The following is a 27,763-nucleotide window of genomic DNA, read 5'->3' as shown; positions in this document are numbered from 1 at the left end:
CCCACTTGGTGCGAGGGCACGGTTTGGCAAGTAGAAAATGCATAGACTGAGGAATCAACTCAGCTGTTTTCATATTGTTTCTTTTATTTACTACCTGAAAACTTTGGAAAGTTACTTCTCTGAGTCTCAATTTCTTCATCTCTCAAAGAGATAACACCTGCTGTACAGATTTTTTGGTTTTAAGTGAGATAATGCATATGAACAAGAGTTCAGATCCTGTTCTTCAGTAACCTTCTTTCCTTCTGCATTTCTTTGACATCCTCTCACCCAGCATCCTCTGCTCAGCACTTATTATATATAGCCATTTAAAAATATTAGTTAAATATAATGTAAATGCATATGTTTTTCAAAGTGAATTGGAAGGTTTAGAAATTATCTAGTATGAATTTGTACCAGTTTGGAAAAACAGTAGTCTCAGGCCCTGCCTGCTTTCCCCTGGATCAGGAAGTTGTTATTTCTTGCTAAATGCTCCTCTTAATTGCTTTAGCTTCCCACTCAGCCTGTGTAGATGCACCCTTAATACTCTGTACACAAGAGTGTGTTTAAATCTGGTAATGGGTTTGTCAAGAGGCAATGGGGAGTGGAGAAAGAAGATAAACATGGGGGTGGGAATGTAGCAAATTATCAAGCAATGGAGGAAAAAATGAAAGGCAAAGCCTTAAAGAAGAGAAAAAAAAAAAGAATGGAATACAGTTAAAACAACAAAATTCCATTTTGGCAGTGATTTTCTTGTAGCAAAGAAACAGTGAGGTCAAAGGCTTGGGTAGACATGTCATGTTGAATGCAGGCTTTGGCATTCTGAAGAGCATCTGCAAAGGTAGATTCCCTACCTTTGTATTTTAAGCCTTTGCAAGGTAGGCCCATTTGTTGTGAGTAGGACAAATCAGAAAATTTAAAATGTGCAATTAACACTGAAGATGAAAAATGTATATGCCTATGGCTGAGTCAAAAAGTATGAAAGATTTCTTGCAACATAATGTTACAAGTGGAAACAATGCCATTTGGATTATTGATTCAAATATTGAAATATGGTCTCATTTAGGAGTTGTTTTGCATTAAATATATACTTTTGTGTAATATTTTAATATGGTTATGCATGCAGGTATTGGGATGTTCTTTTATATCAACTATGTATGCCACTCACTCTTGTTTCCCTTAAGGACATTTTTACTCATTAAAAACCATAGATGGGCAAACACACACACAGAGATATAATAATAAATAATAAATAAATAACAATAGGCACAGAAAATAACAAATGCTGGAGAGGATGCAGAGAAATAGAAATCTTAGTACATTGTTCGTGGGCATATCAAATGGGGCAGCCACTGTGGGAAACAGAATGACGGTTCTTCAGCAAGTTAAACATAACTACAATATGACCCAGTAATGTCACGTCTAGGTATATACACCCAAGAACTGAAAGCAAAGACTTAAACAGATATTAGAACACACCATTGTTCATAGCATCATTATTTGCAGTAGTCAAAAGGTAGAAGCAACCCAAATGTCCATAGCAGATGAATGGATAAACCAAATGTGGTATACACTACAGTGGAATATTACTCAGCCTTAAAAAGGAATGAACTTCTGATATATGCTATTCGGTGGATGATTCTTGAAGACATCATGTTGAGTAAATAAATCAAACACAAAAGGGCAGATATTTTATGGTTCCACTTTTATGCAATAGCCAGAAAATGCAAATTGATAGGGAGAGAAAGTAGAATACACACTACTGAGGGTGGGGCTGGGGCTGGGGGAGAATGGAGAGTTAATGCATGATGGGTCAGGGTTTCTGTTTGGAGTGATAGATGGTGATGAGGGTAGAATATGGTGAATGTGATTAATCCCACTGAATTATATACTTGAGCGTGGTTAAAATGGGAGAGTTTGTGTAGTATATATGCTTCCACAACTTTAAAAGAAAGAGAGAGAGAGTAAAGAGACAATGAAAACGAAATGTAATACATTATCTTGGACTGAATTTAAAAATGGGCACAAAAAGATCCAAAAGGACATTATTGGGCCATATGAAACAATTGGAATATAGACTGTAAGCTTTATATCAATTTTAAATTTCTTCAACTTGATAACTATATTTGGGGTACATAAGTAAATGTGCTCGTTTATATATATGAAGTATTAAGTGTTCAAGGAGCATATGTATGCAATCTACTTGCAAATGTTTAGTAGATAGATAAATAATACAACAAATGTGGCAAAATTTTAAAAGTTGATCAATCTGAATATCTGGGTGGAATATATTATGGAGTTCCCTGTATGGGTTTTGTATTATTTTTCCAGCTGTCTTACAAATTTGAAATTAGCTAAAAAAAAAAAGTTTTTTTTTAAAGAAAATACCGTAGAAATCCTTTTTAAACAATCTCAATAATTCAATTCCCTAAAAATTTGAGAAAAACATTAGAAATATGCTCCCAATTGCTCTCTGAGAACTCCTAAGGAGTATAAGAATACATTTGCCATAGAGACTCCTTTGTCTTCCTCCCATAAACTCTGGTCCTCACTTATTCACCCACTTAATTTTAAAATATTGAGAATATAGGGTCCTATAGGAAAGAAGGAATATTGAGATCTTTTCTAAATAAATATAAATATAAAGTCATGATCCAGTCTAATGCCTTCCTGGTACTTAGTATGATGGCCCTGTGGCCCTAAGAAATGGTTACTGGATGGCATTTCCAGGGAAGTTACTGAGGTATTGTGGCTTACAATGATCTAGCAGGAGCCCAGATATTTTTTGTCTGTACCTGGGATACCACTTCTGAGGAAATGATCCCCTTTGTGAAGCCCTTCCTAATTGTTTCTGCAATTCAACACTTCCTTTTCGGTGCTTCCCAAGCAATTTGTACATTTGTCCATTACAACACCTAACATATTGCAACAGACCTGTAGACATGTCTGCTTACCACGTGATACCTGGCATATGTAAGGGGCTAAATTATCAGAAGAAAATACCCTATTGAGTAGTCAACTTTGGTAGCTTCAGCACCTAGAGGATTTCCTAAACAACCTAGGCTAACAAGTAGCAACTGGGCACTTATTGTTTCCTCAATAGAAAAAATATATTGGTTTCTCCCAGTGCCATTTGCTTTTTTTTTTTTTAATGATTTGCCATTTTTCTTAAGACTATCATGACCTTTACTTTCTCAAAAATGAAATAAATCTATGTGAGAAGAAATGAGATCATTCCTATGAGATCCTAAATTCTTTTTTTAAAAAAATATTGTTATTGAGGGTGGGCAATGGTGGCACAGTGGCAGAGTTCTCAACTGCCATACTGGAGACCTGGGTTTGATTCCCAGTGCCTGTCCATGCAAACAAATAAAGAAAGAAAGAAAGAAAGAATTTTTTATTGAGATATCTTCACACACCATGCAATCCATCCAAAGTATACAATCAGTGGTTCACAAAATCATCATATCATTGTCTACTCAACACCATGGTCATTTTTAGAACATTTGCATCACTCGAGAAAGAGAAATAAAAAGAAAAACGAAAAATCTCATACATACCACGTCCCTTACTCTTCCTTCTCATTGACCACCACTATTGCAATCTACCCAATTTTTTTACCCGTTATGCTCCCCCATTATTTATTTATTAATTAATTATCCTTATATTTTTTACTCATCTGTCCATACCCTGGATAAAAGGAGCATCAGACACAAGGTTTTCACCATCCCACAGTCACATTGTACAAGTTATATTTTTAAACAAAAGTCTTCAAGAATCAGGGCTACTGGAACACAGCATGACAGTTTCAGGTACTTACTTTCAGCTACTCCAATAAACCATAAACTAAAAAGGGATGTCTATATAATGTACAAGAATAATCCCTAGGATAACGCCTCCACTTTGTTTGAAATCTCTCAGCCATTGAAACTTTATTTTGTCTCATTTCTCTCATCTTTCTTTTGGTCAAGAAGGCGTTCTCAATACCTTGGAGATCCTAAATTCTTAGCAATAAATTTCTAAGCTCTAAAGTGTAGGTATTAAATTTGTATAAGAGGTAATACTTTGATATTTTTCTCAATGCTCATAGTTAGAAAGGTGTTTTTTATTTTACACTGTAAGACATCGGTTATGTGTAAGGAAAGGGAAACATCATGCAAAAAGTTTTATCATTAGGTGCACACTCTGCTTGGGTACTAGCTTAGACCATGTTATAAAATAAAGCAGACAAATAGTCTACATATTATTTGAATTTGAGTCATTTTTTAAGTGTTATAAAATATAACTTTTCATTTGTATTCAAATTTTTTTTGCCATTTAAAATTCAAGAGCCTTCATGTATTGCCTCCATGTTTGTTTCACTGCAACATGTTTAGCAAAATTTTACACAGTTTTGTCCTTAATTATGTATTATATTCCATGATTTGTATTTTAATTTTTTAATTTACTACATAAGCTACTTGAGTACAGAGATAATATTGGATCCTGTATTTTGCCCAGGACTTAATATGCACTGTTTGACTGATAAACAGCAGCTTGCATTTACTAAGCACTGCTCTAGACACTGTGTATATATGCATAACTGAGTGTGTGAGCATGTGCACAAAAATTACATGAGGATAGTTTATTTTATTCTCATTGCACAGATCAGGAAAACAAGGCTTCATAAAAATTGTAGCCCAAGTAATACAGTTCAGAGGTAGGATTTGAACTTAAGCTCATTTTAGTTTCAAAATATTGATTTTTTTTGTCAGGCCAAAATCTCTTCAGTAAGTCCTGTAGCTTTTCTTTCTTAATATTGACAATTAAGTTTTGATTTTTTTTTGCATGGGCAGGCTCCGGGAATAGAATCTGGGTCTACAGCATGGCAGGAGAGAACTCTGCCACCGTCGCACTGCCCCACAATTAAGTTTTGACTTCTTTGTGAAGGAAAGTGGAAGTTTAAATTGGCATGAAGCATTTTGACCTGCTATTTTCTGGAAAGTATGAACTGAGATATGCCCATTTAGAGGAGAATCTATCAGAATTAACACTTGATTAATGCTTTGGGGAGGAGGCGGAGCTGGAGCACGTTACACTGCACTCTCCATTTTTGTGCACCTGAAATTGATCAGTAAAGTTCAAAAAATTATTTTAAACTCCAGGAAAGCAAGTGCGAGGGGTGGATCTGGTAATGGGTCTCGATGCACAGCTGTGAGCTCTGTCCCGCGCTCGTTCTCCATACGAGAAAGGGAGCATGGAAAGACAGTCCTTTACCTGACTGAGATTTGCATTAGCCTGAAGCACCCACAGGCCTGGTTCAGAAGGGAGGTGGGTCATGTTTTCCCCTGCCCCCTACCCTGTGCATAGGCATATCAAACCACAAAAGCTTTTTGTCCCAGGAAATGGATTTTGATTATGCTATGAAAGCGAATGCCAAAATACGCCTTTTTTTTTTTTTTTTTTTTTTTTTTTTGGTACAGTGGCTCTGCATAGGCCCAGACACAGAATGGCAAGGGCATATTTTATAATAGACCTAACAATCTGTTTTGAATATTTGAAGGCCCCACAATAAGAACCAGTAATTACCTGTCCAGGGCATAGAATGTGCTAAAATGGAGTGAGAAGGGGATAGCTCTGAGTTGTTTTTACAGTAATTCTGGAAATGAAGTTAAAATAAAAAGTCTATGCCTAAGGTTCATGTTTGTTTTTTTCTTCCTGTGTCTCTAACTTTTATCTTAAATCTAACAAATGACTAAACAGGTTTGTCCTGCGGCAATGTCAAGGAGGGGGGTGAGAAGGAAGTGTGGGAAAAGTTGACAAGGAATCAGCAAAAGAGAAAACAAAAAAGAAAGTCATAAAGAACAAGTTGAACTACACAAATTGAAAGAAATAAGGCTGCATTTAAGGTAATGTGACTACGGGAAACCGAAGAAATCAAAGTTACAAATGAAGCTTGTTTGCTTAAGTAAGGAAAGCTAATGCACTGTTAGTTAAGATACAAATAATTTCACATGTTTTCTGATCTCCAGCAGAATTTTAAATTTCATCTCAATTATAGTTCTGGTTTTGTTTAATAAACATTAATAGCGCATGTACTATTTTCCGAACCTGGCCAGAAGTTGGAGACCTCATGTAAGCTATGGAGGAATTCCAGTGTGGTGGGGGTGTTGGAAAATAAGTAGATACTTTCATTATAGTAAAGCAGGATGTTGCAAGATAAAAAGTTATTATAGAAATGATTGCTAATTGAAAAAAAAATTTGTTTAAATCCAATTTGAAAGATGTAAATGGCCATCTGTAGGATGAGCTAAGATTCTGGAAGCAGACCAACGCAGAGCTGCATCATGACTGTGCCTTTGCTGTGACTGAGCAAATTACTTTATTTCCAAAAGGCTCATTATTTATAAAATAGAGTCATGAAAAAATATGTACATAATAGAGTCATTTAAAGTGCAGCCCCTATGAATGTTAATTGCCGTTATTATATTTGGTTATTAGCTGTTGAACTAATGACTATTTTCTCATGTATACATAAAACCATGGAAAATAATTAGGTCCAAGCAGTGGATCATAGAATAAATACTGTGGTTTTATGAAATCTATGTTTGGTTTTCCAAAATATCCAGATGTTTGGCATTTGCAGGAAAAAAATGATCACATGTTTTTTTTTTCCCCCCTTCATTCAGATGCTTTGACATCATGGAGACTCTAATGTCATTGTTGTCAAGATGTGACCAGAATCTCCTAAGTTACTGTATATGGTGTTCAAGTTATTTATACTTACATTAGATTTGACACCACATATTACACATTAAATAGATGCTTCAGTTTTTACAATTCTTGTCCACAGAAAATTTGATGCCAGAGCCTTGATAGTAGAGAAGTGTTTAGTAAGAAAAAGCCTTAGAAGAAGTTCCTATCAATTGTTTACTCATCTCTCATCAAGGTGTTTCTTCCTGAAATAGTTCATCCTTCTCCCTTCTAGCCTCTACAGTCAAAATGCCTGCCTCCATAAGAATTTCTGCATGGCAAGTCTGGCCTAGTGCTTGGGCTTGCCTGCCACCTCCCCTCATGCTCTTTGAACTTGCCTTTGCCTCTCAACATTTCTCTTGTGTCCCCTGTTGCCCTAGCCCTAAGATCTTCCCAAAACATTCCCACCAGCTTCTATGCCAGCACCTTTTCTCTCACTCTCCTCTCTTCTAACCAAACATTCTTACACCAATCTTGAGAGTTTGTCATTTAGTGGGTGTTCTCATATTTTGTAGGAAATCAACCATATCTCCAAATTTAGTATCTCTATTTCATTTTTAAGATTTCTTGGTGACTCGTTTCATCTGAGAAAACCTTTTGTCCTCCCTTGTACCTTTGATATGATTCATCGATGGAATCTCCCTGTTTTTCCTTGCTTATGTCTTTGAGATTAGTGTAAGCCCACCAGGATTTTTTCATGGTTTCTGATCAGCTGTGAGGCTGACAAGTGTCAGACTCATTTCCTTATTTCAGTGACTGTGGAACTAACATAAAAAAGAACCAAGATTTAGGGTGACAGTCATTAGAGCCATTTCAGCAAAAGTGTCCATGATGTTAAAATTGCCCCAGATAGATCTTATTCACCACTTTCCTTTCAGTACTTCCCATTTTAAAATCAACTGGCCTTCCAAACAGACTTCCCCCCTTCATCCTTTCTCTCTACCCACCCCCGCCTTCATCCCAACTTTTCAGATCCTCTTAGCACTTTCATCAGTCTAAGAGGCCTCTTCTTGAAGGTCACACTATGATGCCAATGGTGGTTTAGTGGATTTCTCTGCCAAGGAGTCTTCAAAAAGCAACACTTACACTTTTAAATGGGAAGTGAAGTGAGGGACCAATGCATTCCCTCCAAGGAGGGGAATTTTGTGCATAATGGAGCATGGCTTAGTATTTTATTGTCCTGTTTTGTCTAAGTTGCTATGTATTTTAATTGTGCTTCCCCAAACATCTTCATCCAGGAACTCTATAATCACCATGTCCAAGTAGAAGGATCATCATCTGTGTTCCACGCTTACTTTCCCCCTAGCAATCACTATTTATCCCTCTTATTTTGAGTTTTGAAGCAGAATTCTTAGCCCCACATTCATAACTACCCTGGAGGGAAAGCTATTCTCTCCTCTTCACATAATCTTCTAGAGAAACAGCTCTGGGCAATTAAGCACCGTTGAGGGAGAATGTCTTTAGGGAGGAGACAATATTTAGCTCTTCCCTCAAAACCCAATAGGTATTGATTCAAAAACATTTAGGAATCAGAAGAAACTCCTTTAAAGCCAACCAACTCTTTTACTTTGTGATTCTGTAAGTGTTTGAGTTCAGTTTCCTGAAGCTCAGCCTTCATGTTAACAGGCTGTTTAGGATTCTAACAAGATTATTTAGTGGCTCAGAACTTTCTGGAGCTTTAATAGATAAATTCTGTTATGTTAAGCAACTCCCAAGGAGTCAAGTTGTAGTTCAGATGAAGTTGGTGGTGGCTCTTGAAGGGACACAGATAGAGGGAAATGAAGAAATAGAAGCTTTTTTACCTCCTGCTAGATCAGACTGTTTCAGCCTGTACAGGAAAAAAAAAAAACATACTCTGGCTTTGAAAGTCTGCATATCTGTTTTTAAATCCCAACAGAACCATGTCATTGCACAATTCCTGGGATGCCATTCTCATAGCAATCTCAGTGGATGGTAGCCAACTGTGCCCTCTGTGACTGCAAAACTCTGAGGCACAGAGTTTTTAATTACTTGGTGTATATGTTGGATGGATTGCCTGTTCTTCCTATTGGTAAAATGGGATAATAATTCCTACTCCCCAAAGTTGGATATATTGTTTACTATAAAATTGGATGCATTGTCTACCATATAATTTATGCTTCAAAAGTACTAACTCTTTTTCTAATCTTTCTTCCTCCCATGGTCAGTTTAACCCTCTCCTTGCATAACCTCCCATGGCTACCCTTTCTTCACATTAGGATCCTATCCTTTTGAGCATCACTGATGAGGAGTCGTCTGTGGCTCTCTTCCCGTGAAAAACCTAACCGCTTTAGGTATTTTTCATCTTCACTTGTATTTTATGAAGAATTGGTCCTGAAACACTAGTCTTCAGGATTAATAGTTGTTATATGAAAAATAAAAGAGGCAGGATGGGTTCTGAGGTCTCCAGTAAACTTGCCGTATAGTACATCTGACAAATTGCCCAGGTTTCTTCAAAACACCTGCAAAATTCCAACAGGGTGGGCATGTGGGCATCATACGCTCTGCAGCATAAAACCTTTTTGCAGAGTAGCTCACAGGCCCAGAGTTCTATTGCTCACTTCAGGAGAAATATTATTCTGTACTTACTCTAATAACATTAGAAAGCAATTTCTACTTAGCTATGCATGTCCAAAGAATTACAGCTTTCTCACACCATCTAAGACTAAGCTAACTTTGGTTTCAATTTATTATTTCCAAGTAATCTCTCTCTAGTTCCATAATCAAAAGCCACTAAACATAATACCAGTGCTAATCATCTTTGCTTCTACATCATCAGAGCAATGTAGCTCTACTTTCACTATCTTTAGGACATTAAAGGAAGTAAAGAACAAAACTTGAGTAGATAGATCAATTTTCCTATCTTCCTCTGTAGGGTCCCAGGGTTTTGAGAATGCAGTGTGTCCTTTTAACCTAAATGTGTTGCATTTTTCTATTACTTTGATCACAAAATAATTCCTTGTTCAAATCAAAAGCTTTCTAAAGACATAAAGATCCCATAGAAAATATAAAAAGTATCTGTAGTAGATGTACTCATAGCTTGTTAGTGACTGAGGAGAAATTATAGCCCAATATTTGCTGGAACTATGAGGGAAAATGCATTTGTGATGTCCATCTTACACACATTTCTTTTCTAGAAGACCAACACTGATGTTAAGCAATTTAACCTCTTCCTTGTAACGTTTGCTGATATTACCAGATAAGGTGGGTGTCTGTACGTAATAACCAGCCAATTACCTGTTAGGGCAAGCCCAGAGATGGAATTATTTTCATTTGCTGATCAATGACTCTTTGTGGCTGTTCTAGTTTGCTTGCTGCCAAAGTGCAACACACCAGAGACGGATTGGCTTTCAATAAAAGGGGATTTATTTAGTTAACATATAGTTCTTCAGAGGAAAGGCAGCTAACTTTCGACTGAGGTTCTTTCTTTTGTGGGAAGGCACAAGGCAATCTCTTCTGGCCTTCTCTCCAGGCCTCTGGGTTCCAACATCTTTTGTCGGGGTGATTCCTTTCTGCAATCTTCTGCATTGAGTTCTCTCATTTAAGCACCAGCCAATTAAATCAAACACCACTCATTGCAGCAGGCACGCCTCCTAGCCGACTGCAGATGTAATCAGCAACAGATGAGGTTCACATGCCATTGCTTGTGTCCACAGCAATAGAAGTAGGCACCTTCACCTGGCCAAATTGACACCTGAATCTAACTACCACAGGGGCCATAAAGACTCAGACCCAAAGAGTGACTCTGAAAGTCAGGGACCCCATGCCCTTCTGCCCTGGGCTTAGCTGTGCCATGACTTGGTTTACCCTGGACTCACTCAACTTTCAGTTTTCATGGCCTTTTGGTGTCATGAGCAGGGCTGTTGGCAAAAACAGGGTTCATTCCCCCCAACTTCTCAGTCTTTTCTCCTTTAGTTCTTGTGCTATTAGAGGCCAAGGACAATAGAATAATGATTCATAAGTGATACATCCTGGCAAATAATCATTTTCCCACAGTGAGTGCTGATTTATGCTGAGAGAGGGATAAAGAATGTTGATTTGCTTTTTTTCTCTTCCACCTTCATGCTTACAGAGGGTTGGCTAGAAATACTTTGAATCCATTTGCAAAGTCATCTTAAAAATCAATAGGCATGTCTATTTTTTTAAAAGCATGGGCAACTCAAATGTAGATTATCCATAGACAACAGGAACATGGAACTCCCATTATATACTTTGCCAAAAAAAAAATGATCTTTGCAATTTCTTCCCTTGTCTTGGCATGGGAGGACCAGGTGTGCATCACAGAGCTGGAGAGGCCCCTGCCACTGCCCAATTTTATAGAACAAAACACTGAAACCCAGAGAAATTGCAAGGGTTAACCATTTCCAGAGCTGTTAGTGACAGAGCAGTAGATTAGGGTGGAACTTCCGAATACTCTCTTATCCAATATTAGATTTTCTGGTATCACTTCATAAGGGGAAATCCAGGTATGAAGAAGTTTGTGACTTGCCCCATGAGTCACATGAATGAGTGGCAGAGGGGTAAAAGGAAAAGCAAGGCAACCAAGATCTGATGGGCTCAGTTTCAATCTTGGCCCTGGAATTGGGTGCTGTTGGTTAATTACTTAACTTCTCTGAGTATGATTTCCTGACTCTACAGGAGGGAGTGGGGTTAATAATGTGTATTTCAGAAACTTTTTGCTCTAAGGAGAGGAGATAATGTATGCAAAGCTTTTGGTCCACAGTATACTCTCAGAAAATGGGGTTCTGAAGATTAAGATTAAATGGCATTTACCCTTCTTCTCTGGTGCCTCCTTTCCAAGTAACACTTGCTATACTTTGCACTATCTTAGAGTGCTGCTTTGTCAGACTCAGCATGGTTCAGTTAGTTTTCTCAAGACTGCTGAATTATTCTCCCTTTGTAATTTGCATCTGAGGTGTCTCATTTCCCTAAAACCATGCCATTAGCCAGGAGATGGTAGAAGAACATGAAATGAAACCTCCCTGATAAGGGAAATTCCCCTTCTAAAGAGTCACTTTTCCCCTTCTTGGGCTTTTAAACTTCTCTTTCCAATTGTGCAGGCATCCCCTTAGCCTGTTCCTAATTGGATGCAGATAAAAGACTTACCCAAATCTCCTATGGACAGACAGTGTAGGTGCAGTGGGGAGGCTGAAAGTCTGGCTGCCTTTACTCCTGGTGTCCTTAGTGCGTGCCACAGCTCCTGCCATCACCCTCTGCATCCTTTCAACTTCTCTCCAGATATCCTGTGTTGTTTTCTTACTTTCTCTTTGGCTGGTCTATCTGCATCGTTCCCCTCTCTCATCCAGTGGAAATTTAGAGGCTTCTGTGGTTCATAGGGGAGTATTGTGGTTTTGCATTATCTGTGTCCTCACTTCCTTCATAGCTCAAAGGGATTTCCTAAGCAGCCTCTTCTCTGCCTAGTAACTTAGGTTGGCTCCCTCCCTTGATTGGGAATTGCCATGAAGGTACATATGTTATTCTTTTCTTCCTTTAACACAGCTTCAAATATATATGACTTATGTTCAGGTCTTACAATGAAAAAAAAGTCTCCAGGCATTTTTTGTGAAATTTTTCTATCTTTAAATACTGTGTGCATATTATGATGAAAATAGTCCATTTAATCAAATGTACTCATTCCTGTAACACAAATGTGTGTAATTTTTTTGAGTGCCCTACTTTCTAGATATTTTGTCACAAAGGAATTTCCCACTTGTAGATATGTTGCAACACAACTGAACTATCTGCCACACTTTCAAAAATGAGAAATTTGTGCTAAGTGCTTTGAAAATTCTTTAACAATAAAAATCACAAAAGGGATTTTTCCAAAAGAGAAGATAGAGCCCCACTCCCACCCTTTTATTGTAATGACTGATTTCACTTTCATTTTTATTCATATCTTATGGTTTCATTAGAGAAGGGTTTAGAATTTACACTATAAAAATGAAACAAGTATTGCTTGATATTTATTATAATGGTCTTACCCACTTTTCTGATTTTATGGACACTATCCTATCTGAACTTTAATGGACAAAGTAGCTATGAAGTCAACATTCTTTTGCCTGGTGGTTGGTCTCGATGAAGCGCCTGGATTGAGCTCCAATTTTGGTGGTTTCTTTTCCTTTTAAGAAAGAGAGAGAAAGGACCCAACATGCTTTATTTCCTTTATTCCATAAATGAGTAGCTGCTATGTATATTGACATATTAAAGATTGTAGCAAAAACCAGAGAGGAAACTTTTATATTGGTTTTGTGATTCTATAAGTGAATCAGGGTCAACCAGAGGAAAACATGGCTTTGCCATTGTGTTCCACAACATGGACCAAGTGCTTTGTAGTTGATAAGATCAAATGAGGGGGCACTGTAAGCCATGGCCTAGTAGTGGGGTTGACTTTGGGTTTGGGGATGGATAGTTAAAGTAATGGGCCCCAAGAGTCAGAGTTAGGCTGAATCAATAACCCAGGGTTGGATAGCATTAGTAGCCTGAAGCAATAGACTAGTGTTTTTTTGTTGTTGTTGTTTGTTTTGGAAGTTTTTTTAACTGAATTAGTCAAATCAATCCTAACTGCAAAGGAGAGAAAGACAACTCCAAAAGTTTCACTCAAAACCTGAACTGTCTTTCTTCTTTAGAGAGTCCAAGATGAGATTCGGCTTCAACTGGGCTGAATTTAGGTCTTCCAGCCAAAGTTGTTATGGTTTTGTCTTTCTCCAGCTTTCCACTTAGCTTTCTTTCTGTTAACTTCCATCTCAGGTAGGCTTCCCCACATGGCAGCAAAGATTGCCCTCAGTAGTTCATCGTTTATATTGTACAAGTTTTTTTAGCCCTGATGGAGAGAGTATGCCTTTGTTAATTTGATTGGCCCAGCTTGGATGATGGGCCCAGCCCTGGAGGATTAAGTCCACCTAAGCCATGCAGATTGAGAATGGCAAAGTGGTACTCCTCCAAAGGGAAGGCATGTGTTCCATTACCAGATACAGGTCATAGAGGATGTACAAAGATCCTTTTACAGAATTGATGAAAGAGATGGATTATGTCTCTCTAGAAAAGTACTCATATGCACATATGTACATAACACAATTCTGCCTATATTTTTAAAAGGTCACTGTGCTGGTTTGAAAGGATGTATGTCCCCATAAAAGCCATGTTTTAATCAAAATCCCATTTCATAAAGGTAGAATAATCCCTATTCAATACTGTGTGTTTGAAACTATAATCCGATCATCTCCCTGGATGATGTGATTTAGTCAAGAGTGGTCGTTAAACTGGATTAGGTGACGACATATCTCCACCCATTTGGGTGGGTCTTGATTGGTTTATTGGAGTCCTATAAAAGAGGAAACGTTTTGGAGAATGAGCGATTCAGAGAGAGCAGAGCAGAACAACATAGCCACGAGAAGCAGAGTCCACCAGCCAGCAACCTTTGGAGATGAAGAAGGAAAATGCCTCCCCAGGGAGCTTCATGAAACAGGAAGCCTGGAGAAGAAGCTAGCAGATGACGCTGTGTTCACCATGTGCCCTTCCAGATGAGAGAGGAACCCTGACCGTGTTCACCATATGCCTTTCCAGAGATGAAGAAGGAAAATGCCTCCCAGGATGCTTCATGAAACAGAAAGCCAGGAGAAGAAGCTAGCAGATGATGCTCTGTTCACCATGTGCCCTTCCACTTGAGAGAGAAACCCTGAACTTCATCAGCCTTCTTGAATCTAGGTATCTTTCCCTGGATGCCTTTGAGTGGACATTTCTATAGACTTGTTGTAATTGGGACATTTTCTCAGCCTTAGAACTGTAAACTAGCAACTCATTAAATTCCCCTTTTTAAAAGCCGTTCTGTTTCTGGTATATTGCATTCTGGCAGCTGGCAAACTAGAACAGTCACAGAACTTGGAAAGCTATATATCCATACCCTACAGTTCCATGGGCTCCAGCTTAATTTTTTTTCCTCTGCAGAGTGAAATAGTTGAGGGCAAGGACTGTGACTTTGGTACCAAATAGCTTACACCTAGTAGAGAACTTGTACATTTAGTTGATGAAAGAATGAATTCATTTTTGATGATCTGCAGTGCCAGTACTTTATGTATGAAGAAACCAAAGCTAAGCTAGAATAAAGTGAGCTGAAAATCTAGAATTGACAAGCTGTAAAGGAAATGAGAGCAATTCTGAAATTCATGGGAAGACGGTCTAGAAGAGCAGGGTGTGAGCCTGTGGTACTAATGGATATTGTGGGATTTGCTGGGGCAGCTCAGCCAGCCGTAGTCACAGCCACGGCTATGGGGTCCTTCTTTGAGGGTTTCCACAGTTGCTGACCTTGTGCAGTACTTCTAGTTAGTGGCAAACAACCATTTTCTATTTTTCTCCTATAACGGCCTGTTGGGGATTGAATTGTGTACCCCACAAAAGATATGCTCTAGGGCTTATTAAAGATGCCATTATTAGTTAAGATGTGGCTAAACTGAGTTGGGGTGGGTGTGAATACACATGACTAGAGACCCTAAAAAGGTAGGAAACTCTGAGGGAAGCCAGATGCCAGTGGAAACTAGAAGAGTAGCTACAACAGGAGAGAGAACTCTCAAGAGAGGGGAGGTGGCCATTGCTAGCACACTACCAATTCCGGGAGAAAGAACGGCCTTGAAAACATCTTGGTTTTGGACTTTGTTTTAGTTTGCCAATGTTGCCAGAAATACAATATACCAGAAATGGAGAGGCTTTTATAAAGGAAATTCAGCAATTTACAAAGGCCATAAAAATGTACAAACTAAGGTATCCAGAGAAAGATACCTTGACTCAAAAAAGGGTCCATGATGTTTGGGGTTTCTCTGTCAGCTAGGAAGGCACATGGTGACATCTATAGCGTTCTCTCCTCATTTCTCATTTCACATGGCTTCCCTGTGAGTGTTTTCTTTCTGCATCTCCAGATGTCTCTGTCTGTATTAGCTCTGAAGCTTGTCCAAAATGATTCCATCTTAAAGGACTCCAGTAAGCAACCCCACCTTGAATGGGTGGGTCGTATCTCCACGGAAAGCACTTAATAAAAAAAATCCCACCCAACAATATTGAATGAGGATTAAAGAACGTGGATTTTCTGGGGGTACACAACAGTTTCAACTCGGCACAGACTTCTAGCCTTTAAAACTGTGAGACAATAAATGCTTGTTGCTTAAGTCAACCCATGTGTCATAGCAGTACTGGTAAACTAGTACATAGCCTCTTAAAATAATAGTTGAGTCTTTTACATTTTTAGCTTCCACCTCAGAACCTGGATTCAAGTTAAAACCTTTTTTTGTTGTGACTGAAATTTATTTTCAATTCTATTATTGAATTCAGTCATTGTATAATGAGGCACCCCATAGATAATTGCTCAAATGATTATATGTTCAACATTGGAAGATCCCAGAATTGCCAATGTGACACTTCTGGGAGAAAGATAAACCTATAGGTCAGTTGCTGGAGAGCCAGGAAACTGATAGCCCATAAAAGAGAATGCTCTCAATCTTGTGGTATTGTAAGTGCTGGGTCAGCAGAGAAAAGTGCTTGAAACAATTACAATGGAATTTGGCAGATATGGGTGATTACACATTTAAAGAAGGCTATTTGCTAGTTACTCATTCAGGGTCCATATTAATTATGGGATAGTGAGCCACTAACCCAACAGAAATAGAAATTATCCTGCTCAGACCTCAAACTAAGAAGAATGAAATAACTGACTCTATTTTTCAACAAATTGTCTCATTTGGGAGGAATGAAAGACAGCTTGATTATAAGCAACTTTTGGCAAAAAGACATATGGTTTATGTTCAGATTACTCACTTATGATTTTGAATCCATGCATCTATATCAACTGCCGATATATGTGTGTACAATACATGTAGTTATATAGTCATAGACTAGTAGCATTTTTTTCATACTTCTGAAACACTTCATATTGGGTCCCAGTGTGCAAGGACATTTTAATTCCACTTTCCATTGATTTTGGTCAGCCTGACTCAAACTACTTTTTTTTTCTTCCTATTCCTTCTTTTTAAAGGACATAAATTCTTTTCTTTGTCTGTGTTTTTATGTGTAGCTTTATTAATGACATTATTTGAGCTTTCAATGGGGTGATTTGGGGATCCGATATAGATCTGAACCAGCCAACCATTCATTCATTTAGCAATGATTTCTGTTTAAGGCAGAGTGCTGGACAAGGGTGAGAAAGTGTGGTGGGGGTAGGGGAGAAGGTGGGTCCAGGTGATTAAAAGATTTCCACTCTGGTAGGCTGAACAATGGACTCCCTAAGATGTTCACATCCTAATCCTCAAAACTTGAAAATGTTAATTTACATGGCAAAAGGACTTGGCAGAAGTGATTAAGAATCTTGAGATAGGGAGATTATCCTGGATTATCCAGGTGGACCCCATGTAATCACAATCCTTTTTGTAAGAAGGAGGAAGGAGCATGAGTAGAAGGAGATGTGATTATGGCAACAGAGGTGGGTGTGATGTCTTTTGAAAGTGGGACCGGGAACCACCTGGTGCAGGTGCCCTCTGGAAAAGGCCTGGAAAGGGATTCCCCCTGAAGCTTCCAAGAGGCAAACAACTTTAACCTCCAGAACCATGAAAGAATAAATTTGTGTTGCTTTAACCCGTTAAGTTTGTGGTAATTTTTTACAGCAGCCATAGAAACTAACATACTTAAAGACAGAATTCCAGTAGCCACTTTATCCAGTACATTAATGTGTTTATTTTTCTGTTAAGGTCATGTAAATATAGTTAATCCAGTCAACCAATTTTCTAGGCCCTAATTCCTGATACTTTCTTGCTAGTTCTCTTTAAAAAAATATGCATGCATATATATATGATTCTAACTCTAGCAACCAATCAGAGGAGAGAATGGGTAGCACTGGAGGACATGTGTTGGGAACCAAGGGAGCTTGCTGTGGTAGGGGCTGGGCTGGTGGTCTCTGTGTTGGGTAGAAAGGCCAGGCTATGCTGTGGTAACAAACAGCCCCCATACCTTAAAGTGACAGGAGAGCTTCTCTCACTCAAGACAAGACTGTCACATGGGCCCTTCGTGGTACCTTTTCCCATTCGATGATTCAGTGCTGTGCATCTATATCAAGGTGCATTTCCATGCTAGTTGAAGCAGAGCAGGAGAATGCTGGAGGGTTCCACACCAGCATTTAAATGCTTCTGCCTAGAGATGAGTGACTTCTATGTTGCATTGGCTGAAGGAAGTCACATGGCCAAATCTAATTGTTTTTTTTACAATTTGGAAGCAGTCACTGTTTATTCATTGACCAGATAACAAAAACAATCATAGATACCTCAACCTCAGTTCATCCTTCTAATAAACCTATTGATTTGGTCTTTCCTGCTGCCAGCATCTCCCCCTTTTTCAAAATGGGTGGTCTTTTTCTTCATTCCACCTGTGGGAGAAGATAATTTTAAGGGCCATAGGAAGTTGTTTGGTTCTTTGAAGTGCTTCCGACAGTACAGATCTCATGAATCAGGTCCTCCTTGCAGATGATCAAAGAGTTATCTGTCAAGGCAATCTGCTTCTTATTGATTTTGCTATAACCACACTTATAGATCAGTTCATTCACTGACTTTAGGTTTGGGTAGCCCGGTGCAATATATGGTTCCACAATTCTCAGCATGTTAATTGAGGCCTTGTTGAGCTTAACAAAGGTGTGATTAATGATTTGGTGAAGGCAAAAAAGCTGCAACACTTTTCAGACCTTTGGGCTTATGCCATCGATACCTCTGATTCTGATGACAAATGCCAAATTGGGTTCTGCAGGTACACAGAAGTTGCCAGCTTTTCTTGCCATTCTAGCCATTCAAATCTCAGTTCTATACATCTGCCTATATTCCTTGTGATAGTCCCTAGCTTTTTCATAAATTAGCGTCCTCCTTGCCACTTTTGAAGCATCCTTTGAGCAAACGTCTTCCTCAAGTGCTTAATCTTCATTCGGTTTGGCAAAATTCCTTCACTTTTTTTTGTTAAGTGTTCCCTGGCACAGCTGGAACCTTCTTCTTCTCTTCAACACCCTCCATGATTTCAGCTGGAAAAGAAGGTAAATCTGATTTTGAGGAGGTGGGAAAACATAACACTCCTTTGTCCTACAAGAGCAAAGTAAGAAATGCCTCTAAGCAGCATCTATGTTTATACTCCAACTTTGCAAGTTAGGTAAGCATTTTAAATAACTATAGAATTTGTACATATACCTCAAATTTATAGTGATAACTCTATGCTCAAATCCAAGGTACATATTCTGTTCCTTAAAAATGCTTGAAAAGTCTTGACTTCCCTCAGTATTATTACAGACTCAGATTTCACTTTAATAATCAGTGCTGAGGAAAGAATTATGATTACCATAGCAAATTGATTTTTAAGACTGTATTCTTTTACTTAAAAGGGCTTAAAAAATCACTTGCAGGGTGCTAGACAAAATGAGCACAAGTAAGCTAATAATTAAGTGAGAACCCCCATGCTGCTGAATTAAGTATTTAGCAACGTTTATAAGGAAATGGGAAATCACATCTAATCATTCCAGTGTACTTACCTGTCCTCGGTCAGGTAGCCTTTGGCCTATAGTGCATTTCTATAGACATTCCACTGTGATTTTATAGGAATTAATATCTACTGGTAGCAAAGTGTTGACAGTAAGTTTCTAAATTTACGAGCTTGACATTTTGCTGGACAAAAGTGAAAGAGTTTTCTAGGTTGGTGTATAAAACAACTGAGAAAGACATAAAATAGATTTTAACCCTTTGCCAATTGAGGCTGGGATTAAAGCTAAACATTGCTATTTCCACAGCAGGTAGTTTCTAGAAGAGAAGCCGGGGGACAGACCTGCCCAGTTCTCAATCCCACAGGCGAAACCCTGTGGTTTCCAAAACTCTGGAAAGAAATTTACTTGCTGCTTTTCTCTGGAACTTCTTCTGTCAGTGTCCATCACACTTCTCAGCAGCGTTCAGGAAAATATCAGAGCCAACACCCCAGAGAAAGCTGACTGTAGGATTAAGTGGGCGATCTGGGTGAGCTTTTGTGTCATTGCTAGATTTTTTTTTTTTAATATATATATATACGTAATCACAATTCTTTTGGGCTAGGAATCAAACCTGGGGCTCCTGTATGGCGGGTGGGCATTCTACTACTGAACCACTCATCACAATTGTTTTTGAAATATAAGAAACTGAATATGTATGAACCTGGGACTAACAAGGGACTTAACTAAATAATATGTATTTGTTTTTTAAAAGATGGAATGTATGGGATAGTGTCTGTTAATAAGGGATCCTATCATTTTATAAATGTTTCCAGTGTTAGGAACTTCTTGGTTTGTTTTGTTTCCCATATATTATTCTATTTAAGTCTATGGGCTTGGTATTATTATTTCCAATTTTATGGCCGAGGAAACTGAAATCCAGAGAAACGGAGTGACTTGGCCACGGGTTCTCAGTTCATTCTTTACCCTAGAATTTATTGGGCTCAGGGACCTGAGATGGGTTGTTTTAGACACATCGAGTGCCATACCAGCTATTGTTACGTTTTGATCCAAGGGGAAGATTCTTCAGTTCTGAGACATTAAGTGCCACATCTGTGTTTACTCACCTGGAAAGTGTAACAATTTGGTTTTAAGTTTGGGTCTCTTGACTTGAGTCCAGGATGTGTTTTACCACACCACATCTGCACTGAGATGGTGGAATCACAAACCTTAGACAGCCCTGAGCAGGGCCCCAGCCTGAGCTTAGGAACTGATGGTTCAGGGTTCTGTTTGCAAGGTCAGTGCATAAAAGGTGGACTTCCCTTGTGTTCCTCTAGAACCTTTGGCTGCAGTTTAAGATACGTTGCATTTGCACCTAGGAATATTGCTTGGTATTTTCTTTTCTTTTTCTTCTTCTTATGGTACTTCCTATCCTTCACCCTTACTCTACCCCAGTAAATAATTAGGACCCATATTCCTGACAAGAGCATTGTGCTTAAAGTAGCCTTTCCGTGACTTCGAGTGGAGTTACTGTTTAATTTAGGCGATATGTTTACTCAGAATGGAGTCAACTTGTTCCACAGGCTTTGCCAGTTAAGGACCTTTAGTTTTAATCATTTCCCTGGAAACATTCTTCTTAATCAACTCTGGGCAAGATTTTCTTTGCACCTTGGTCTTTAACTTTGAAATGCACAGACTTCCTGGACTGAGACAGTATCTATGGATTAGGGAGATTACTAATCACTGAATCAAGGAATGTACTACAACCTTCACTTGTTTTGCTCAGTATCCACTTGGAGAGGAGTCAGGCCCAGAGTCCCTTTGAATCTAAAGGGAAGTTCCAGGTGGTCTGAGCAACCAAAGAAACCGACCACTTTTAATGTATTGGATCTGAATGGTCATCATTATTATGTAATGTGCAGTAGAAACACTGATCTGTAACTTTCCAGAGTTTCAGACATTCCAGGGTCAGAAGTTTGAAATGCACATTGTTGTTGGCTCTGTCGCAGAACAGTCAATAAGTCCAAGAAAATTGCAGTCCCAGTGGAATTAATTTAGATTTTTTCTGGGTCCCCAAACTGAGTGGACTTGAGATGCAGGGGAGTCTGCTCTCACCAGACATTAGAAACATTTATCTTTAGCAATTCTCTACAGCTCTCGACTCTATACCACTTGATGAGGAAGTTGCCTTTTCTTGGTAAAACAACCAGCAAGATTGGGTAAGGGAAAAACCCGCTTCTGGTTTTCAATACAAAGGTAAGAAATGCTTTTTCTCTGTAGTGAGAATGATTCACTGTGATTTATTATTCAAGACAGTCATCAGCAAATATCTTCTGGGTGCTTAGTACGTGCCAGGCATTAGGCCAGGTGCTAGGGACTAAGCTCAAACAAAATAGAATCTCCTCCCTCATGGGGGCATCTACTAGAAATTCAGAGCAAAAAGACTTAAGGATAACACCATAAGATAAATGTTATCAAAGGGAAAGTGCACCAGATCTGGGCATAGCCAAAAGGGTACCTGACCTATATTTGGTGGTGGTGGTGGGGGAGGGGCAGCAAAGCCTTCTTGGAAGGGGTGGAGGCTGAAATAAAGAATAAGCAAGAGTTAGGGCAAAGCTGGAGGTGGCGCTGGTGGATAGTGTGATAGGCTGAAGGCACAGCATGAGTCAATACCCAAAAATGAGAGGGAATATGGCATATCTGCAGTAGTAAAGACATTGAGGTGGGCTAAAAAGGTTAGTGCTGGGCATAGGATGGCAGGAATGAGGTCGTGCAGGGGGCTTGCTAGCCAAGTTAAGGGATTTTGCTTTATCACAGAAAATAATGGAATTTATTGAAAAATTTCTAGACACAGAGTGACATGATCAAATTTATAGTTTAGAAAGATCACTCTTGCTCCAACACTAAGAAATAGAGACACCAGTTATCTTAGTAATATGGTGAGAGGTGCTGGGCAACCAGAACTAACCTAGTGGCCATAGAGAGAAAAAGACATACATTCAGATACCTGTAGGTGGTAGAATTGACAGCCACTGATGATTGGTTGTTAGCTACGTCAAGAGGAGGGTTTCTGGTTTGGGTAGTTGGGTTGATGGTGGATCCATTTTCAAAGATAAGGAACACAGGAGTGAAAGCAAATTTGTAGAGCGAAGATGATGATTCTGGTTTGGGCCAAGCAGGTTTTGAGGTGCCCATTGGACATCCACATGGAGATATCTAGTAGGAAATTAGGTATATGGGTCTAAAGCTCAGAGGAGAGAGCTGGTCCGAAAATAGAAAACTGGCAGCCACTGGCATGTAGATGGTGATGGATGAGATTAACTGGGGTGATTGCCAAGAGAGGGGAGCTGGGGCGCAATGCCAAGGAGACCAACAACCAAGAGATGGACCAATGGCAGGAACCCACAAAGGGGACCGAGATGAAAAAGCAGAAGTAGGAAGGAAGAAAGGGTGTGCTAAATCTACAGAATCTCAGGATCTAAGAAAACCAAACTGAAATTAAGCATAGGTCTTAATAATTCTTCATATTACTATAAGAAGTCAGGGTTGGCCAAGGGAATTTAAGCATTGAGACTAATAGAAATGAAAAATAGCTTTTCCCTTTAGTATCTATAGGCATGAGTGTGTGTGTGTGTGTGTGTGTGTGTGTGTGTGTGTGTGTGTATGTGATATTGTTTGGGATTTAGGGAAGGAAACAGAATTTGGGGAATATTTTCAGCAGGTATTAGTTATGCTCCCTTAGGCCAGGCATATATGAAATGCTTAACCAGTTAGCATATATTTAGAATTTATGTGTAACATATTTTGTTTAGGGCAGTGGGGCATATATAAGAAGTTTAAGCTTTCCCTGCCTCCTAGAATCTTTGTACTCTAGTTGGGGACATACAAATGCATACGTGACAAATTTCATCAATAGTAGGGATAGAAACAATGAATTCAAGAGCTTATAAAGAAAATATGATCTATAAAAAGAACAGAGAAGGGAGTGTTAGTTTCACCAAATGTGGAGCAGTGAGATAGCACACATGACAATAAGGGCTGGGCATGTAGTTCTCTTAATTAACTGGAAATTTGCACACCTAGGGGTGCTAGAAAACCACCTGAAGAAAGATAGAGTCTTGGTCTTGTTCTCTAACATACCCTTTCCTGAACTTTCCTGGATAATACTGTTTATTATACAGAAGTGCCTCTGGCTTCTCAAAGCAGCATTTTCTCACCAGGAAGAATAATTAGTTTTTGTCTTGCACTGGTAACAGGCAACAGCTCAGAAAGGAAAAGCCAGTAATGACTTTTCAACTACCCCTTCACCCCCCGAACCCAAGTTGTTCAGAAAAAAATACCCAGATTTAGGGTAGAAAGAACATGCAGTATATTTAGCAACAAGTTCCTCTTTGCCCTGAAGTCCACCAGAAACATCAGCTTTGAAGCTCATGGAAAATACAGAAGACTTGTGGGTTTTGTTACTTGGCAACTGAGGGCTGAGCTGTTAAAATAAGAAATTTGCATTATTTTATAATTCTAAAAATGAAAGACTTGATTTTTTTTTTCTTTCTAGGTGGGAGAACTGAAAGTAGTGCAGCTTCAGAATACCATTGTTTCAAAATTCCATACTTGGTTGGCTAACTTTCCAGTTGTTTTATCTTTGTCATCCAGAATGGATGCCTCTTGTCCTGGTGGCCACTAGGTAAGGCAGCAGGTCTTGCCAGAGGCCCCAGGAATGTCACAGGGGTCAAGTAAATACTTAGAGAAAAACTTTATCAGCGACAAGGAAAGCTCCCCCACATGTGTTGGTTGTGGGATAGAACATGGGAGTGACAGAAAACAGAGTAGTGAAATGGTCCTAGATTATGGAAGATGCTGTGGTGCCTACTCTACTTTGGGTCATGAACCTACTCTACTTTGGATCATGAGCTTTCTCTTTTGCTGCCTACCCTCACCTTCCTTGCTGCTGCTCCTTACACGTCTGAGGTCACCTGTGATTTGAATCCTCATGCAGTATATATGCATGACATCTGTATTTCCCAAACTGCATCTTGAGATTAGTACTCTCATAAATGAATGAATTATAAGGAAAGCAGGTAGAATACTGAGAACTTTTTGAAGAAAACAGGATGGAGAATACATGCCTGTATGAATTGGACTTGGGTGAACAACTGCGGGTGACCGAATCCAAAGTTATATTCAGGGATCGTCCCCCATCTCTGCTTCCATCCCAGTGTTATTTAAGAGGCAAGGGATTATTCAAGAAGAGATCCTACTTTCACTTAGGTGGGTCAACACAGACAGGGGTTCCTGGGGCAAAATGTTCTCTTCAAGCCTGGACTAGAAGCTAGTGACAACCTGGTACTCTGGCAGTGGCTAATTTTGGGGGGTTTAAAAAATGGAGACAGTAGAGAATGACATTGTGATTTTGGCATTATGGAATTTATAAGAAAATGTCATTTTCAGCATTTAGTGAGAACATTGTGTAATGGCTTAGAAGTATTTCCTTCTGTATTATTTTATGATGACATCTAGAAATTCAGGAGAATATGCTATTACAATATTGACCTAAGAACTAGAAGATTAGTGTAGAATCTTAGGAAGAAGATTTGGGAAATTCTGAAAAAGCAATACCTATTTATCTTTGGTAGTTGTCCAGCACATTATTATGTATAAGATATACATTTAACTGTTGATCTCGAAAAAATTGTAACTGATTATCTGGTCAAAACTTTAACTCTTTAACAAGGAGAATGTGCCATTTATTAAACTCCTTACAAGCATTTTGCTAGTGCTGTTTTGGTGGCACCAAGAGGTAAAAAGACAAACAAAAAGCAGTAATGAATAATAACAAATTGTGACAAATGATATGAAAGACCAAGGTTCAGTGTACAAGGACAAAGAAACAACAACAAAACAAAACAGAAGGGCCAAGGTGGAACTCCCTATTCTAGGTAGGGAGTTCAGGGAGGTCCTGTCTCTAAAGGTCTCATCTGAAAGATACGAAAGAGTCAGCCATATAAAGTGCAGAGGCATAGACATTCCAGGTAGAGGATACAGAAGGAGCAACTGAATCACAACTTTAGAGCTTCTTTTATTTATAGATAAAATGATATGATGCTTTGAGTTTGCTTTAAAATAATTCAGTGGGGGATTGAGGGAAGGGAATGTGGGAAAATAGGTAAAACACAACAGACCATACAAAGATGACTGTTGAAGCTGGATGATAGGACATAAAAGATTCCATACACTGTACTTGGGTATGTTTGTAACTTTCCCTAATAAAATGCTGAAAAAAGCAAAATAAAACTTTGGAACTTCTTGTATTTGTAGGTATAGCCATAGCCTTTTTTTAGTTAGTGGTTTTGTAAATATGGCTTTCTTTTCAACTCACCCTCTTAAAATATTGGAACTGTGAGTCCAAGGGAGGAATAATATTTGGAGTAGCTAAACAGGTTGCTTAGTGAACCCTCAGTGTAGACTAATATCTGTTCCAGAAAAGAAGGATTTTAGTGCACTTTAATGAAGTAAAGTAAGAAGAAAAAAGTGTTCAAGGAAGTTTGACCATGTTCAGTTTTAGAAAAATGAACTATAGTGAATTATAATTTACACACAATAAAATTCACATATTTAAAATATGCAAGTTGATGGCACTGTGGAACTATACTCTAATCAAGAAATAGAACATTTCTGCCTCTCCAGAAAGTTCCACTGTGCTACTTTATGGTCAGTCTTCCCCCACTCCATCCCCCCTTGGACAACCACTGTCTGATTTCCATAATTTCACCTGTCTAGAATTGCATATGCTGGAATCATGCATTATGCACTTCTTTACATCAGTTCTTTTCACCCAGTATACTGTTGTGTAATTCATCAGTGTGGTGGGGTGTATCAGTAATTCATCCTTTTTTATGACCAAGTGGGTATTCCATTGTCTGAATATGCCACAAATTGTTTATCTAGTCACCTGTTGTGACGACACTGGGTTCCTTCCACGTCTGGGCTATTATGAATAAAACTGCTGTGAAGATTCAAGTGCAAGTCTTGTGTATGCACATATGCTTTAATTTTCTTGAGCAAATACCTAGGAGTAGAATTGTAATATCATATGGTAATTATATCATTAACTTTGTAAGAAAATGCCAAAGTGTTTTCCAAAGTAATTATGCCATTTTACATTCACACCAGCAATGTATGCTCCATATCCTTGTCAGCATTTGGTATTGCCAATCCTTTAAATTTTAGCCATTCTAGTGTATATGAAGCCATATCACACAACAGTTTTAATTTACATTCCCTAATGACTAATATCGAATATCTTTTCTTGTGCTTATTGGTTATCTGTATATCTTTGTGAAGTGCCTATCAAAGTCTTTTGCACATTTTTCTGTTGTATGCTATATGTGCTTTATTCATTATTTTTCCATGTTGTTATCCCCTTATTGCAGCACCATTTGTTAATTTTTTTTGGGGGGGATAGAATTGCATGGGCTGGAAATCAAACCTGGGTCTCCCGTCTGGGAGGTGAAAATTCTGCCATTGAACTACCCTTGATCTCCTTGCTCATTTGCTTTTATTGAATTGTTTGTCTTCTTATTATTGAATTGAAATAGAGCTTTATATATACTGGATATGTTTCTTTGTCAGTTATATGTGCTTAAAATCTAGTTTGCCATATCATTTTTATAATGTTTTCTTTTGAAGAGAACAGAAGGATTTAATTTTGATAAAGTCCAATTTACCAATTTTTAGTTCTATTTTTTAGTGCTTTATGTGTCCTAAGAAATTTTTGCTTACTCCAGGATCATGAAGATCTATGTTTTCTTCTTGAAGTTTTACAATTTTAGCTTTTATGTTTAGGTCTGTGATCCATTTGAATTTTTTTTTTTTAATCTTCTGAAGGTTCAAGATTTGTTTTTCTCCATGGAGATACCCATTTATTCCAGTACCATTTCTTGAAATGAATTTTTTTCCTCTTGAATTACCTTGGTGCTTTTGTCAAAAATCAACCTCTCTCTGGACTTTTAATTCTAATGCATTGTTTTGATTGTTGTAGTTTGATCTCAAGTGTTGAAATCAAGCAGTGCAAGTATTACAATTCTGTTTGCCTTTTTCAAAATTTTTTTCTATATCCATTGCATTTCCATATGCATTTTAGAATCAGATTTTCAGTTTCTTAAAAAAAAAAAAGGCCTGCTTAGATTTTGATTGGGATTACCCTGAAAATATAGATTTATTTGTGAAGAATAGACAACAGTAATGAGTCTTCCAATCTATAAACATTGTATATCATGCCATTTATTTGAGTCTTTTAAAATTTCTCTAGCAATGTCTTCGTGTTTTCTTTACAAAGTCCTTGCACAACCTTCATTAAATGCATTTATTAAATATTTTGTTTGTTCATGCTATTATAAATGGTATTCTTTTTAAATGTAGCTTTACTGAGATATATTCACACAGCATAGAAACCATCCAAAGTATACGATCACTGGTTCACATTATCATCATTATCACATAGTTGTACATATAGTGCCATGACCAAATTTAGAACATTTTCATTACTCCAGAAAGGAAAAAAAAGAAAAAAGAAAA

General features: G+C 38.3%; 1 pseudogene; it reads right to left on the bottom strand.

The window, feature by feature from the left end:
* Nucleotides 1–18,029: 18,029 nt before the first annotated feature.
* On the bottom strand, nucleotides 18,030–18,755 carry LOC143682881 (large ribosomal subunit protein uL30 pseudogene; annotated as a pseudogene).
* Nucleotides 18,756–27,763: the final 9,008 nt, after the last annotated feature.

Source organism: Tamandua tetradactyla, chromosome 5 (genome assembly GCF_023851605.1).
Source record: "Tamandua tetradactyla isolate mTamTet1 chromosome 5, mTamTet1.pri, whole genome shotgun sequence".
NCBI lineage: Eukaryota > Metazoa > Chordata > Mammalia > Pilosa > Myrmecophagidae > Tamandua > Tamandua tetradactyla.
The sequence above is the reverse complement of the archived record's forward strand: the minus strand, read 5'-3'. Positions and strand labels throughout refer to the sequence as shown.